This window comes from Dreissena polymorpha, chromosome 6, assembly GCF_020536995.1.
Source record: "Dreissena polymorpha isolate Duluth1 chromosome 6, UMN_Dpol_1.0, whole genome shotgun sequence".
Lineage (NCBI taxonomy): Eukaryota > Metazoa > Mollusca > Bivalvia > Myida > Dreissenidae > Dreissena > Dreissena polymorpha.
This window is the reverse complement of record NC_068360.1, coordinates 110,296,531-110,311,667: the sequence shown is the minus strand read 5'-3', so window position 1 is coordinate 110,311,667 and position 15,137 is coordinate 110,296,531. Positions and strand designations below refer to the sequence as shown.

Below are 15,137 nucleotides of genomic sequence, written 5' to 3'. Positions count from 1 at the left end.
GCAATAGTAAGCAGAACAATGGTTCTGATTGAGCAACTTGCAAGGTTAGTTATCAGGTATCAATTTTCAGTTCAGTATTATTGTCTTATGTTTTTTATTTACCCCTATCGTCAAATACGTGTGGGTTCGAGAGCATACCCGGCCATATCGAAGTGTTGATATATATATATTGATTGCATGCACACTGTTATGGGAATAAGCAAAACACCTATTTTCCACAAACATTAACACAAATAAATATGAATTTGAGTCTTTGCCATGATCATTTTTTTAAACTCTTTCATGGTGTAATTTCGGTCCTGGTATTAAGAAATGATTATATTGCTTGTTTAAAGACGGCATTTCAGCGATTGTCAAAGATTGTTTGTCAGATACAACTTGTTTGCAAACAAGGTGATCCCATCAGTTTCTTCGTATTTGTAATATGAGTTATTATCAATTAAATAAAGAGGTCGCCGTTGTGTAATGGATATGGTGTCCGCCTAGCGACTGGGAGGTCACGGGTTCGATCCCCACCGTTGGAGCGTTCTTTAGATCTCCCCCAAAGACCCCAAGTACTGGTTCTAGGCCCAGGAAACGGACTCGAGAGCGTTTATATAAGCCTTAGGCTTTCGAAGCAATCGAGCTAAAATAAATTGGTTTAAACTAATTAAATGAAGAAACAGTCCAAAACATTAAATAATACAATAACATTTTAAAGCTTTTCAAACGTAAATAATATATATATATATATATATATATATATATATATATATATATATATATATATATATATATATATATATATATATATATATGACAACACATTCAATCAGTTATCCCAAATAAAACCTAAAAAAAAAATAAAACACTTATTAAAATTGAAACATCTTAACTAATTTCAAGATGCGAAATTTGTTAAATAATAGCCTTGTTTTTCATTTAAACGGATACTTCTCGAAAAATATGCATTAAAATGACTCTTGATACAAGATTTGGAGTAATCATAACACCTAAAATTGTATAGCCTATTGATGTCGGCCGTCAAATCGTCTGTTTGTTTAATTTTAATTATTTATACGATTGCTATCGATCGGAGCTTTCTGTGTCTGACCGTCGGTAAATAGTATTCGTCACGTTTAAAAAAAGAAATCATACAAATATTATTGTCGTAAATGCAAGACAGATTTAAATCAAACGTCGGGACGCAAGATGGACAACATGAAATCTTAATCACCTAAAGAATTTTGGCAAATGTTCAAAAAAGCACTGCGGATCCGAATGGAGTAACACTTAAGTTACAATAGCTCGTTGAACACTATAAAAACCTTGCTAAAAGAAAGGTTATATAAATATTAACCCATTTATGCCTAGCGTCTAGAAAAAAAGATGCGGCGTCTCATCAGGGTCTGCGCTGTTTGCTTAAAAGAATTTCTGTAAGAAATATTCTAAATATACTAATAAATATACTAGACACGAAGGCGTGTTCTTTGGACAATGTTATGTACGAATATTTTAGAGCGTCTTTGTTATATATCATATCATATTCTCTTATCCGGGTAATTCCCAAGCAGCTGGTCAACGGGCCGGATTATTTCCCTTTATAAAAAGGCGATCCGTCAATACCAAACAACTATCAAGGCATAAATAAGCCTTGTGCGTTGTTTTCCTAAGCTATTCACTGGTATCTTAACAAACGATTTCAAAATTGGACAGCTGCAAATGAAATTACTATCATTACCAAAAAGAACGAAAAGAAATAAACATTTATACACGCGTGCATTGTCGGAGATGTTTGCAAAGCTGTCAACTTGAAGTCATGTATAATAGATCCAAATTTAGTTCAGATTTATAAAAGTCTACCCAAAATTGGAACTATAAGCAGAAAATTTATAAAACCTTAAAGTTCAATGAAAATGATCTACAATGCATCAGAGTGGGCATAAATCAGCTGTAATAGTGGGCTTTTAAGTTTATAAATGAACTGCACTCATGTCATATCTTGACATCTGATGCACAGCACCATGTCATATCATTTTTTTCATCAACATATTGATTGTAAAGTCGAATTTTTTCACCAATACGATTTTTTTTAAGAAACTCTGGCGGATATGTTACTCGGGGACATTGGTTAATATTATTGTCGGTGCAATACCTTTAAAGAAATTTGTAAATTAAGTGCTAAATAGGGGACAAATCCCTGCATCGTCGACTTTAAATAGCCTTATTTCAATAAACCTTGAATAATAATAACCAGGATTTTTCTAACATACATGGTAATATCTCCTTTGCATACATCAAACTATATTTTAATTTAAAAATGCCTTTAAACAATTATAGAACTGGATTTATTTACCCTACCGAAATTCATCGAAATTTATCTGCAACTTTTCCTAGCACATCAAACTTTTTACAGCATATTTGGTTTCCGGGGGTGAATTTACTTGAGTATTTTAACGAGATAAATATATCGGTCAATATCATATTGGAACAACAAGGCGTTTTGTTACGGTGGCACTTAATTGGCATCTTCTGTCCAAGAATAAAAAAGACTGGATAATAAAAATTGTGTTTTCTGCTCCAAAAATCAAAAAGACAGGAAAACGGAAAATGTGTTTTCTGCTCCAAAAACATATTAAAAAAGCGGGAAAACAGAACTTGTGTTTTCCGTTCCAAAAAAAAGACTGGAAAACACAAATTGTGTTTTCTTCTCCAAAAATAAAAAAGGCAGGAAAACAGAAATTGTGTTTTCTGCTCCAAAAATAAAAAAAGACAGGAAAACAGAAATTGTGTTTTCCCTTCTTTTTTTGGAGCGGAAAACACAATATCGCTATATTGCGCGCACCATTTAATCGGCCAATCACAGACGCGTATTATATGTAGTGAACATTTGAAAACGTCCTAAAGGCAAGTTCTGATATAACATAACATACTACTACTACTTCTACTACTACTACTACTATTACTACCACTACTACTACTACTACTACTACTACTACTACTACTACTACTACTACTACTACTACCACTACTACTACTACTACTACTACTACTACTACTACTACTACTACTACTACTACTACTGCTACTACTACTACTACTAGCTCTACTACTACTCCTACTACTACTACTACTACTACTACTACTACTACTACAACAACAACTACTACTACTACTACTACTACTACTACTACTTCTACTACTACTACTACTTCTATAAATACTGCTGGTGCTGTTGTTGCTGCTGCTGTTACTACTACTACTATTACCTCTACTACTTCTACTACTACTTCTACTACTACTACTACTACTACTACTACTACTACTACTACTACTAGTAGTAGTAGTAGTAGTAGTAGTAGTAGTAGTAGTAGTAGTAGTAGTAGTAGTTGTAGTAGCAGCAGCAGCAACAACAACAGCAACAGCAGTAGTAGTAGTACTAGTAGTAGTTGTAGTAATAGACGTAGTAGTAGTAGAAGAAGTAGTAGTAGTAGTCGTAGTAGTAGTAGTAGTAGTAGTAGTAGTTGTTGTAGTAGTAGTAGTAGTAGTAGTAGTAGTAGTAGTAGTAGTAGAGCTAGTAGTAGTTGTAGTAGTAGTAGTAGTAACAGCAGCAGAAACAACAGCAGCAGTATTAGTAGTCTTAGTAGTAGCAGTAGTAGTAGTAGTTGTTGTATTAGTAGTAGTAGTAGCAGTGGTAGTAGTAGTAGTAGAAGAAGTAGTAGTAGTAGTAGTAGTAGTAGTAGTAGTAGTAGTAGTAGTAGTAGTAGTAGTAGTAGTAGTAGTAGTAGTAGTTGTAGTAGTAGTAGTAGTAGTAGTAGTAGTAGTAGTAGAAGTAGTAGTAGTATGTTATGTAATATCAGAGCCTTGCCTTTAGGACGTTTTCAAATGTTCCCTCCATATAATCCGCGTCTGTGATTGGCCGATTAAATAGTGCGCACAATATAGCGATTGTGTTTTCCGCTCCAAAATTAAAAAAGAAGGGAAAACACAATTTCTGTTTTCCCGTCTTTTTTATAAGTTTTTGGAGCAGAAAGCACAATTTCTGTTTTCCTGTCTTTTTAATTTTTGGAGCAAAAAACACAATTTTTGTTTTCCAGTCTTTTTTATTTTTGGACAACAGATGTCACCTTAATGCCACCGTATTTTGTTGTATATAAAAGCATGCTTAGATAAACTCAAGGTTGTCATTATATATATATATATATATATATATATATATATATATATGAGCATAATAAATGATATGCAAATGCGAGGTGCAGTGCGTGTGTTTGTTTAAATTTGTATTGAAAACATCCCATGAGTTATTTTAAAACGATATGTATCTACCGACTACAAGGGAATATGGTGTGCGTTGCGATAAGTATAAAGTGCTACTAAGTGCATAGCGTTCTCATTTAAGTTCTGGTCGAGACATTAAAATGCTTTGAAATAAACATACGAAAACTAATAAACTATCATTGACAACAAAACTTTTCTTTTTGCACGCATATTTTATGTCGGAAGTATTTTGCCAGTCTAAGAATACATGCCTGTATGATCAAGAGGCCGGTATGTTAATACATAATAACATTTTCCAATCAATGTTTGTTTATTAGATACAATTCGATCAAACACCAATTGAGCCCAATATGCCTGCATGATCGAGTGGTCGGTATGTTTATATATTATAACATTTGCAAATCAATGTTCGTTTATTCAATACAATTCTATCAAACAACAATATGGCCCAATAACTTGACGACATTTACGTGTGTTGGCTGAAATGGGTGTTACTTCTTAAGTTCGCGCAACATTCGTGTTGGTCAAAATACTATGTAAACTAATATGCAAAAAACTATTTAAAATAGTATGTTTAATTGGAAGTCTTGAGCAAAATTACCGACTTTCCCGTGTTATTTTCTAGTGGTGATACATTTTCTGGAATTCCATAATTAGGATAAAATTTATGACGGTCGTATAACAATGAAGCTATTATTGTTAATTTTGACTGACAAGACTATCCTATGCTGTAGTGGTTTCGTAAATGTGTCGGCTTTTTAAAGATGCCGAATATGTATCTATTCAGAAATTTGTTAATATCTCTCGTTTCAAAAACTGATTTTAGTATTGTTTCACAATCCACAAAGTATGAATAAATCCCTTTTGGCAAAGCGAAAACACACATTTGAAGGATTTTTTTTTCAGCATTTCTGGCTTTGTTTATTTACTTTTCTTACACCCGCTTTTATGATTATCAACGAAAATAGTTCGTAAACGTAGATGCGAAAACACGAAACGCTCCGAACAGTCCGGCATTCATCAACAATAATCTTGTAACCAGCGAAATGTACACAAACAGACGTTTTGACGGGACAGATTTATATGCAATAAAAGCTCATCAGTTTATAGATTAAATAAGTATCAACTATTTGCTTCAGGATCTTTATTTCCATCGACAATGATCAAGATCTGAAATTAACAATGATGACAATTAGATCTATAAAATGATAATTAGAGAAATGATGCTATACTATCCTCTATCTCCCCACAAGTCTTTGGGTATGAAATATGCATATGAAATAATATGACACTTAAATTGAAGTTGAAACAAAGACTGATAACAATAAAACTGGGAACATTTGAGCCCACTAGGTCTACTCCCTTATAAAGTAAGAAGAAGTTTGAACTTTAAAACAACAACAAAAAAAACAAAAACAAATGTCTTTTATGTGGTCAAATATACGAGTCTTTGTCAACAATCACATGACATAGTCTTTCTGCCACTCTGAGGCAATTCTAGTTCTTCCTGATCGTCTGACTGGAGTGCACAACAGGTCCGTCTGCGGGGGTATCATGCGGTTTTGTGTCTCGCGACTTGGTCCTGTGTCCACGGAAAATGTTTACTGGTCGACTGTCAGGACTCGGAGGCTCAGTATAGGCTAGCTGATGACGACTCTGCAGCAGGTTACCTCGGCTGGGTGTCTCACTGCTGCTTGGCGTTACCGTACCGGGTGACACAGTAGGGTGAGGAGCAGAGTGTGTTGGGATCCCAGTGTTGGTTGCAGCCGGCGTGGATCTGGTTGCATGTGTTGTGGTCACTGCTGGTGTGATGGAGTGTGCTGTGGGATTTTCAGTTGTAGCTGCAGGTAGTCTGAGTGCTAGGTCACTATCAATGGACAGCCGTCGTGGTGGTAGTTGAACGGGGATATAGTTCCGTAGGAACTTCTTATTGCGAAGTGCTACCCGTCTTGAGCCATCAAGTCGTACCACATACTGGTAAATTGGCGAACTTCAATTACCACTCCAGTCTTGTCCCACTTGAGAGGATTGAGTCCAATTTGGTTTTGCAGGCGAACATTATCTCCCACAGCTAGAGGTGGTAATCTCTGAGTGTGCTCTAACAGTTTTTCTGCACAACGCATGTGCCTGTTTAGCAAGGCTTCTTCAGGGGCCAGTGATGTGCTTAACCAAGTTTCATGAGGTTTATACTTTCCAGGTGGAATTATTATGAAGTCTCGAATGGGACGGCCAAATATGCACATGGCTGGAGAGAGTTTGCTTTGGTGTGTTTCTGTACTGAAGCATTGCACGCTGGGAGGCATCTGTGTTTATGTCACCAGTGAAAGTTGTGTTATCCATAAGGAGACGCTTCACTGTCTTTACACCAATTTCGGCCCTGCTAACCTAAATGTCAGTAAACTATTCAGTACAACATTGGTCACATATACACTGTATATGCATTGTGTTGGAGTCCTTGATTTTTTAATGATCCACCTCACTAAAATCCTGATGGTCCACTTTCATTTAGAACAACATGTGGTAAGACTCTGTGAATATGGTCTATGTATTTTGCACAGTCTTCCGCTGTTAGGTTGTTCCAAAACTCTGTTATTCCATGGACAAGTTGAGCCTTTGTTCTGGGCTTCACTTGTCGCTTTAAATAATCCTTCAATGTTGCCCAAACATTCTCTATAGGATTCAGGTCCGGACTCGATGCTGGTGCAGGCATAGTCTTCACTTTGTGATCATTCAACCACTAAATAGTTGATCGACTGGTGTGTTTGGCGTCATTATCCTTAAAAATAAACATTATATATATTATATGAAGTCAACCATACCATTTGCATACATGACTTATTCCGCACATGGACAGGAATGTTAGCCTAACAACACTCAGTTATACACGGAAGAAATGTTCTACTGTATCCCTAGGACTAATTGCTTTGGATATCGGGTGAAATAAAATCATAAGATACACATTTGACTCACATTCATTAATTATTATTCATAAGAAACTATTGTCCCATGTATTCATATATTTTAGGTTAATGGGGCAAAAATGGAACTCCACAAACACCAGCAAACTTGACGAATTAATATTCTCCGCCAAATGAAAATATATCCTTTAGTTGCAATCAATTAAAGGGTACAACTCTGAACAAACCAAATCATGCTTACGAAACTTATGCAAGAACCACAGAAGAATGATGATACACATTTAATTATAATCACATTAAATTCCATACAACAGCGCAGACAAACAACATTCTCAATTTTAATCAATTTAATGGTCATAAAACTAGAGCTGAATCAACAAAACTTTCAAATGTACCAACACAAAATGATACTAAAAATATTATTAAGTGTTATGTCATTTCATACAATAGTTATTCAGAAACAGCTCATGGCAGAAAATACTGGAGCTTTGTCACAGACAAGACATAAACTCCCACACGCTGCACTGAAACATACTATTTTGAATGCTCTTTCTTGACGAAACAAAAGAAGCTAAGCTATGTTTAAGAATTATTATGCCATAATCATTTATGGCCATTTTGACCATTGAACTCATGAATTCTTTTGCATGACACACCATCCAATGACTGAAACAAAAATTAATGTACTGAGTCATTTTTACATCTCACAATGAATGACATAGTTATGGCCCAGACAAGATCATTTATGACCGTTTTTGACCTTTGAACTCAAAGTGTGACCCTGATGATATCGATGTTAATCTTTTGCATGACACACTGTCCAATATTGTGAAAAAATGTACAGAGTATTTTAAAATCACATTGTATGACATATTTATTGCCCGGACAAGCTCATTTATGACAATTTTTGTCTTTTTAACTCAAAGTGTGACTTTGACTTGGAGATATCAATGCACTCCTTTCGCATGATACACTGCTAAAAGTCATTTTACAAACTAAAAATAAAAGACATAGTAATGGTCTGGACAATTTTTTTGTTTAAAACGCACTCAGTGACCCTGTGCCCTAGTTTTAGACCTGGCATGACCCATATTCAAACTTGACCTAGACATCATCTAGATACAGCTTCTGACCAAGTTTGGTGAAGATCAGATGAAGTTTTCTGGACAGACCGACCAACCAACAAAGTGACTCCTATATAGTCCCCATTACCAATGATGATGGGTGTATTATTACTCAATTTCAATATGTTGTTAATATGATTTCAAACTTTTTTTTAAATTGTAAACAAGTCAAAGTTGGCTTAAGGAAATTGTCAGATGTTTTATTCCTCCAAAACAGTATAAAAATCATGTGACGATGTCATTAAATACATCAATTATTATATCTCTACAATATTTTTACAGTACATACATATAATCCATATAATATAAAAATGCAATTCTGTTACATTAATAATTGATTATTGATGGGAAAACTATATACCTGATAAAGTCGAAATCCATTTATATATATTTTCTGTTGGCCAATGGCAAGTGACTTGATTTCAAGATTTGCTGGTATGAAACGGAGTCCATTATGCCAGTGAAAACACAACAGCGTGTTGGTCCCTGATAACTGATGCCTCCCCACATGTGAACCTGAAATTCAGCATGGGACCATGAGCATGTTGGCTTTAAAAACTATGATTTATTGTGCAAAAGGTAAAGAGAAAGAAGTGAACTTATATCAAGTCGCTGTGTCATGACAAAGTTACGAGCCTCTTCATAAAATAATTCACCCTTGTTTCCTTCGACCTCAGTGTGACATTGACCTTTGTTATAACCACTCACCTCTTTGGCATGACACATTGTTTTATGATTGTGAACATTTATGGTAAGTTATTTGACAATCAGCTTGCTAACGACAGATTAATAAGCTGGACAAGAAAATAATACCCTTTTTTCAACCGACAAGTGTTTAACATTGAGATTAAAGACAGTATATCACCTTGCTCATGTCACATTGCCTCATTTTGATGAATATCATGTTTGTCAAGTCATTTCAAATTAACCAATGAATGACAAAGTTACAAGCTGAACAAGAAAATAATACCCAATTTTTGAAATCACAATCTATGACATTTGACATAGCCAAACAATTCTTTCGCATGACATGCCATCTCCTGATTGCGAACGAACCCATTTCAAATTTATGACAGAGTAACTCCAGATAAACATAATCTGGATGGAAGACAAACCATAGGACGGACGCACATATACCAAAATACAATTGTGACCATAAATTGAATTCTGTTGAGTTCACCGCATTGAGCAAAACAGTTTGCAAATAAAGTAATAGCTAATCAAGTGAATTATAGATAATTTTCATCCGTCAAAATACCGAATATCTCATAAAAACAAGGAATTTTGTTTTTATTGAAGATATGATGTTGCAACAATAAGAACTTAACCATTTTCAGAAAATATATGCGATCAAAACTAATATGGAACATTTTAGGTGTTCAATAAAAGAATGGTGCAGTGTTAGTGTATGTTTCATTCAATCTGACAGACTTTAAATTTAATAATGTGTCGGTCCGAACAAATTCCTGTCACTCTGTTAAAGCAAATAAATGTTCGATACTTTAAGAAGAAGGAATTGTTTTAGTTATTATTTTTAATTATATTGCATAATGTATTATGTGTCTTATGCATCTTTACATGAAGACTATGTTCTATTTTCTTTAACAACTAATACATTAGCAACTGAACTTCTTGTCAGTCAATCAGACTGACTAAAAAGTGACATGCTTTGGTCTTCTGTCAGTCCTGCACCAAAAATTTCACATGTATTGTGGTACACAGGTTTCAAAAATGAATTAATCACCCTCTCAAAGACCTAAAAGACCATTTAATAAAACAGCAGGTAAAAAAATATCACAAACCTTCAAGGAATGCTTTGGCTTTGGACACTTCCTTGGAAAACTGGCCAATTATGAACTTCTCTTATAGAACTGGAAAGATCCGCTTGCTGACATTTCTATTGATTTCTCATCTGTGATAAATATTCAGAGATACACATGTACATAATAAAACCTATAATTATGATACATGTACCATTAGGTAAGCAAATTGACATTTATATGATGTGTATGCAAAGAATTCAAATTAAGCTAATACTCCTTCAATCATCCAGTTGCTGCCATTAAAAAAAGTAAAAATATGAACAAACCAACTTATCCCAAAGAAACGTGTTATAGAACCACTACAATAATGCAAATGTGACATCCATAATGTTAAGTTACACAATAGGATTCTATACAGCAGATTCAGAAAGACACAATCCCACAATTTTTATTCAATTAGGAGCTACTAGACTTAATCCCATCACAGCTTAAGAGCACTTTTACAGTAAAATAATACCCTCATATCTTAATTTTCACGAAATTTCTTACAATAATTACACACAAAAAACAGCAGCCCCAGGAGAGATAACATTCCATATAACTTAAATCAATTCAGGGGCCATTACTACTTTTATGTTACCAAGTTCATCTTGATAAAACTTCAATGCTAGTACACACATTTAAAGGTCAGGGATGGAAAATCGTGTTTGCCCGTGAGCCCAGGGCAAGTCGATTTTGGCCTGAGCAACTCCATTTCAAAAAATGGTGATAAACCAATCGCTGCAGTCTCATAAGCAGTCAGCATCAAACACTTGTTAACAGCGGATTTGAGACGCGTCCGCAATTAATGAGGGTGGTCAATTTTGGAAACTGTAAGTGAAAACATCGCAGAGCAATTAAAGAGACTTGAGGCCTGTTATGTACATATAGATCGATTATCTGTGTCATTGTGTTATCAATGTTATAGCAGTTTCTTTGTTTTGTCTGCTAAGGTGACTGCGCGCACTGGTTGATAATTGGTCTTTTATATACAGACATTTGTTTAATTCCGTGCATGTTTGTAAGCTAATATCGCGTCGACAACGATAAAAAACATTGGTAATGACTGACACAGATTGATAATAGTTGACACCGATGAAAAATATGTCTGATAAAAATGCACACAAAACAACAACATAGCAAACGATACAATCGATTGAGTGAACTCGTATGTTCCGTTTCAAAAAAAATTGCCTAAGGGAACATATAATGCCTCAGGTATATAATGCCTAACTTAAGGTACTATATATTATAACATAATTTTCCATGATTTCGGATATACATTTTCAGATACTTTTTCCAGATTAAAACCAGACCAATCGATGTTGTGGGAATTTATTATCCCTATCATGACATTATGTCAAAGGGACCTTGTTAAACATACATGTAAAAATAACATCTAGGAATTCTTCTCCTGTCCGCAACATTTCTAATGCAAAATGCCTCCTCACAGAACAATTTTTGGCGCTTATCAGTTGGCAATAAGACGCTTGTTTGTAGGTCAACCCAAGTTTTTTCCATATTATTTTAACTGTTGCAATGGACAAACTAACATCGAAAACGTAGAAGATTTTGTCTTTCACCGCAGAGGCAGTTAGTTCGTTATTTTGTCTGTACAAAAAATTCACAAACTCAATGTTCCTTTTTCACCTTAATTGTTCGGTGGGTGGGGCGCTGTTGTTCCGAACGCAGTCTCGCGATTATTTTTCTAATTCCTCTGTCCGTAATTGAATACGAATGTTCCAATCTCAATCTCTTCGTAATCGCCACTGAACTGTATCCATCAGAATACAACTTCTTTATTTTTGATAGTAAAAACCTCGGAGTTCTTTTTAGAAGAAGACGTTTGGGAGAGTCTTCTTCGTTGTTGTTGTTAAACTAACTTCCGCCAAATGCTTGATTTTCTTTTAACTAAAGCGATTAAAACATCCAAGGATATTTTGCACTATGAGTGGAGTGATAACTGCCTTTTATTGAGGTCTTTAGCATTTGAAATTTTATATAAAAGATATTTATATTATACGCACATTTAGGCACGAAGTTAAGATGGCCGCGTTTACTGTAGCTTTTGATAGTACTGCGCATGCGTACGGCTCAAAAGGCGGAGTCATTATCGCGAGCTACGCTAGCGATAATAACTCCGCCTTTTCAGCCCTACGCATGCGTAATACTATCAAAAGCTTACATTCTTAACCCCACCTTTTCACCCGTACGCATGCGCAGAGTGCTAGCATCCCTAATAATCCAAAAAAATCCCTAAAAAACCCTAGTAGCTATTGTTAGGGATTCATCCCTTAAAAAAACGGATTGTTAGAGATTAATCCCAAAAATATTCATCCCTATGCAACCCCTATTTTGCGGAACAAAATCCCTAACCCCACTGTAGTGCAAAAACGTATTTTTTAAGCAAAATAATAAATTATTACTAAAAAATAAGACTTTTATCGCATGCTTTATATCAAAGAAGCAAATCTTCGGTTTCGTAAAGTTTTTCCTGTGGCCGTGTTTCGGGTCGGTCAAGTAACGTTATTTAGGCAATAACTAAGCTTATATAGAAAATGCCGCGATTTTATTAAATATGGAAAATGAGTCTGCGTGTTTCTTTCTTGGGCTTGACGATGTTTTTCACATGGTCTTAGTCATACTCGTATAACGGCAAAAATAAACCTACTCTCACTTTGTGAAGACAAGGTTTGCAGTTTTAAGCAAGTAGCTAACATCATTCGTATTAATTGAATAAGAATAGTTGTTGCTATAGTAAAACATCGATGAAATGATAAAAAAGAAATGAATTTCTGGAATGTAGATCAAACACAATGCATCACAACATTTTGGGTTCCGAATCGACTACGCGTTCGACACATGAGATAAATATGCCTGTGCCATCATTGCGTCTATAAATATCGTCCCTAAGCCCTGAGCACTCTATCTATACGTTTGCAAACCTGGCTGCAAAGGTTAACACTTTCTTGGTTCTTTCAAAATCTGATGTAGAAAGCGTGTCCTGAAAAAATAAGTTATTCATCAATAATATGATTAACAATCGTATGAGTGTTTTAATATAAAACACAATACAATAACGATTCGATAATATATATAACGTTTGACCTATAAGTGTGACGCTGTCTTTTAAGTAAGCAACACGGGTGTTACATGCACGCAGACAATCGGCCAGTGTGACAGCTTTGCCGCGCTTTCGGTAAGCGGGCCCAATAATGTCTCATCGAGTTCATCACATTTCCATTTGTTGGCATTAGTCATTTTAGTTAAAACATATTTCTTCCAAATGTGTTTACAAAATAAGTTGAAAACACTAAGTATGAAGTGGTCCCATCAAATGTATCTATTATGATTATGGTTCAAATTATGCAAAAAATATTGCTTACAGCTTGTAAGTTCCTTATTACAAATAATGAAATTCTTAGTATGCTGTATTTGTTGAATAAGATGAATACTTGATAAATTAAGCAATTACATAGATTGATTTGCATAAAATTGTTACTAATGTATAACCTTACACATGCATGTAATATTCGGTTTAGTCTTCTGTGCGTACCTGTTTGTGAACAATAACGTTAAACGTAAGCTGTATTTGTTAAGAGTATGAACAGTTAGAATATTGAGCACATACGAATATTGACTTGCATATTTTACGGCAAAATACAACAAATCAACACTTACATTTTAAGTAAAATATATTTGTTCAAATAGATGGACATTTATCGAATTTTGCAATTAAGAATATTTCCGTGCATGGATATGTTACGTCCGTTGATGCACAATAAAATAACAAGTTTCTTACCAAAAGTTGGCAAGAACCAGTGCGTTGTCTTTTCGTAACTATAAACAATTATAAAGAAATATTGACATGTACGACCTCAAACCCACATTAGAATGCAAAAAAAAAAACTATTTTAACCCAAAGTATACAAGAAACGTTGTTCTGAGCATGTGCATTCCCGTTTGTAAATAAAAAGCATTCTAAGACAGCGAGGTTGTTGTTGAAGAAGATAAACAGTTGGACATTTAGCACTCCAATAATATTGACTTGACAATCAAATAAAGACTTCATAACCCAAAAGTATGGAATATTTATTGCTTTTGGCACTGTTGTGCCTGTCTAAAAAATAACAAGCTAAATAACCTGTACTCGTTCAAATGACGAACAATTGGGAAATGAATCTCATAAGAATCGTGACTAGTTTAACGTCCTCAAATCGACATATTTACATTAATAGATTGACTGACCCACCGAGTTCAAGCAATTTTGTTGAGTGCATGTTTGCCATTTTAAAATAATTACATCAGATTAAGCTATATTTGTGAAGAGGATTGGCAGTGTGAAGCTTAGTGCATAAGACTATTGACTTTCATATTTTACGGCTTATAATCCACATTTTAGAAAGAACATAAACATTTTACATTCGATAATGTTCAAAGTATGCACTTAACCTAGATGTATGCCTGTGTGTTCCTGATTGCAGCAAATAGCGTTATAAGCTACAGACAGACAGACAGACAGACAGACAGACAGACAGACAGACAGACAGACAGACAGACAGACAGACAGACAGACAGACAGACAGACAGACAGACAGACAGACAGACAGACAGACAGACAGACAGACAGACAGACAGACAGACAGACAGACAGACAGACAGACAGACAGACAGACAGACAGACAGACAGACAGACAGACAGACAGACAGACAGACAGACAGACAGACAGACAGACAGACAGATGGTTTATTTACGTCTCACTTTCGTACATGTTATTATAGATACACATATAAAAATATAGTAAAAATAAAAGACATGTATAAAACCACTCAGTATGAGTTATGAGAGACACACCTATTAATATATACATTTATATACAACTGTTATGACATAAATGATGATACAAACACTGTAGAACATGATATGATAAAAATCATTGGTTTAAAATGTGACATAAAACAAAAACACACTAGTACAATAAGCATCACATATCTACAAAATATTATCTATCTATACAAGGTATTTTGTCTGG

At 34.8% G+C, this 15,137-nt stretch overlaps 1 protein-coding gene and 1 long non-coding RNA gene across 3 annotated transcripts in view; one reads left to right on the top strand and one right to left on the bottom strand.

Moving 5' to 3' along the window:
- The window catches only part of LOC127835011 (perlucin-like protein), a 48,575-nt gene that overhangs the window by 7,316 nt on the left and 26,122 nt on the right, over positions 1 to 15,137 (top strand). The window lies entirely within an intron of this gene.
- On the bottom strand, positions 5,403 to 10,260 carry LOC127835013 (uncharacterized). Its single transcript, XR_008028307.1, has 3 exons — positions 10,105 to 10,260; positions 8,664 to 8,818; positions 5,403 to 7,036 (listed from the first exon to the last, which is right to left on the bottom strand). It is a non-coding gene; the product is annotated as an uncharacterized LOC127835013 (long non-coding RNA).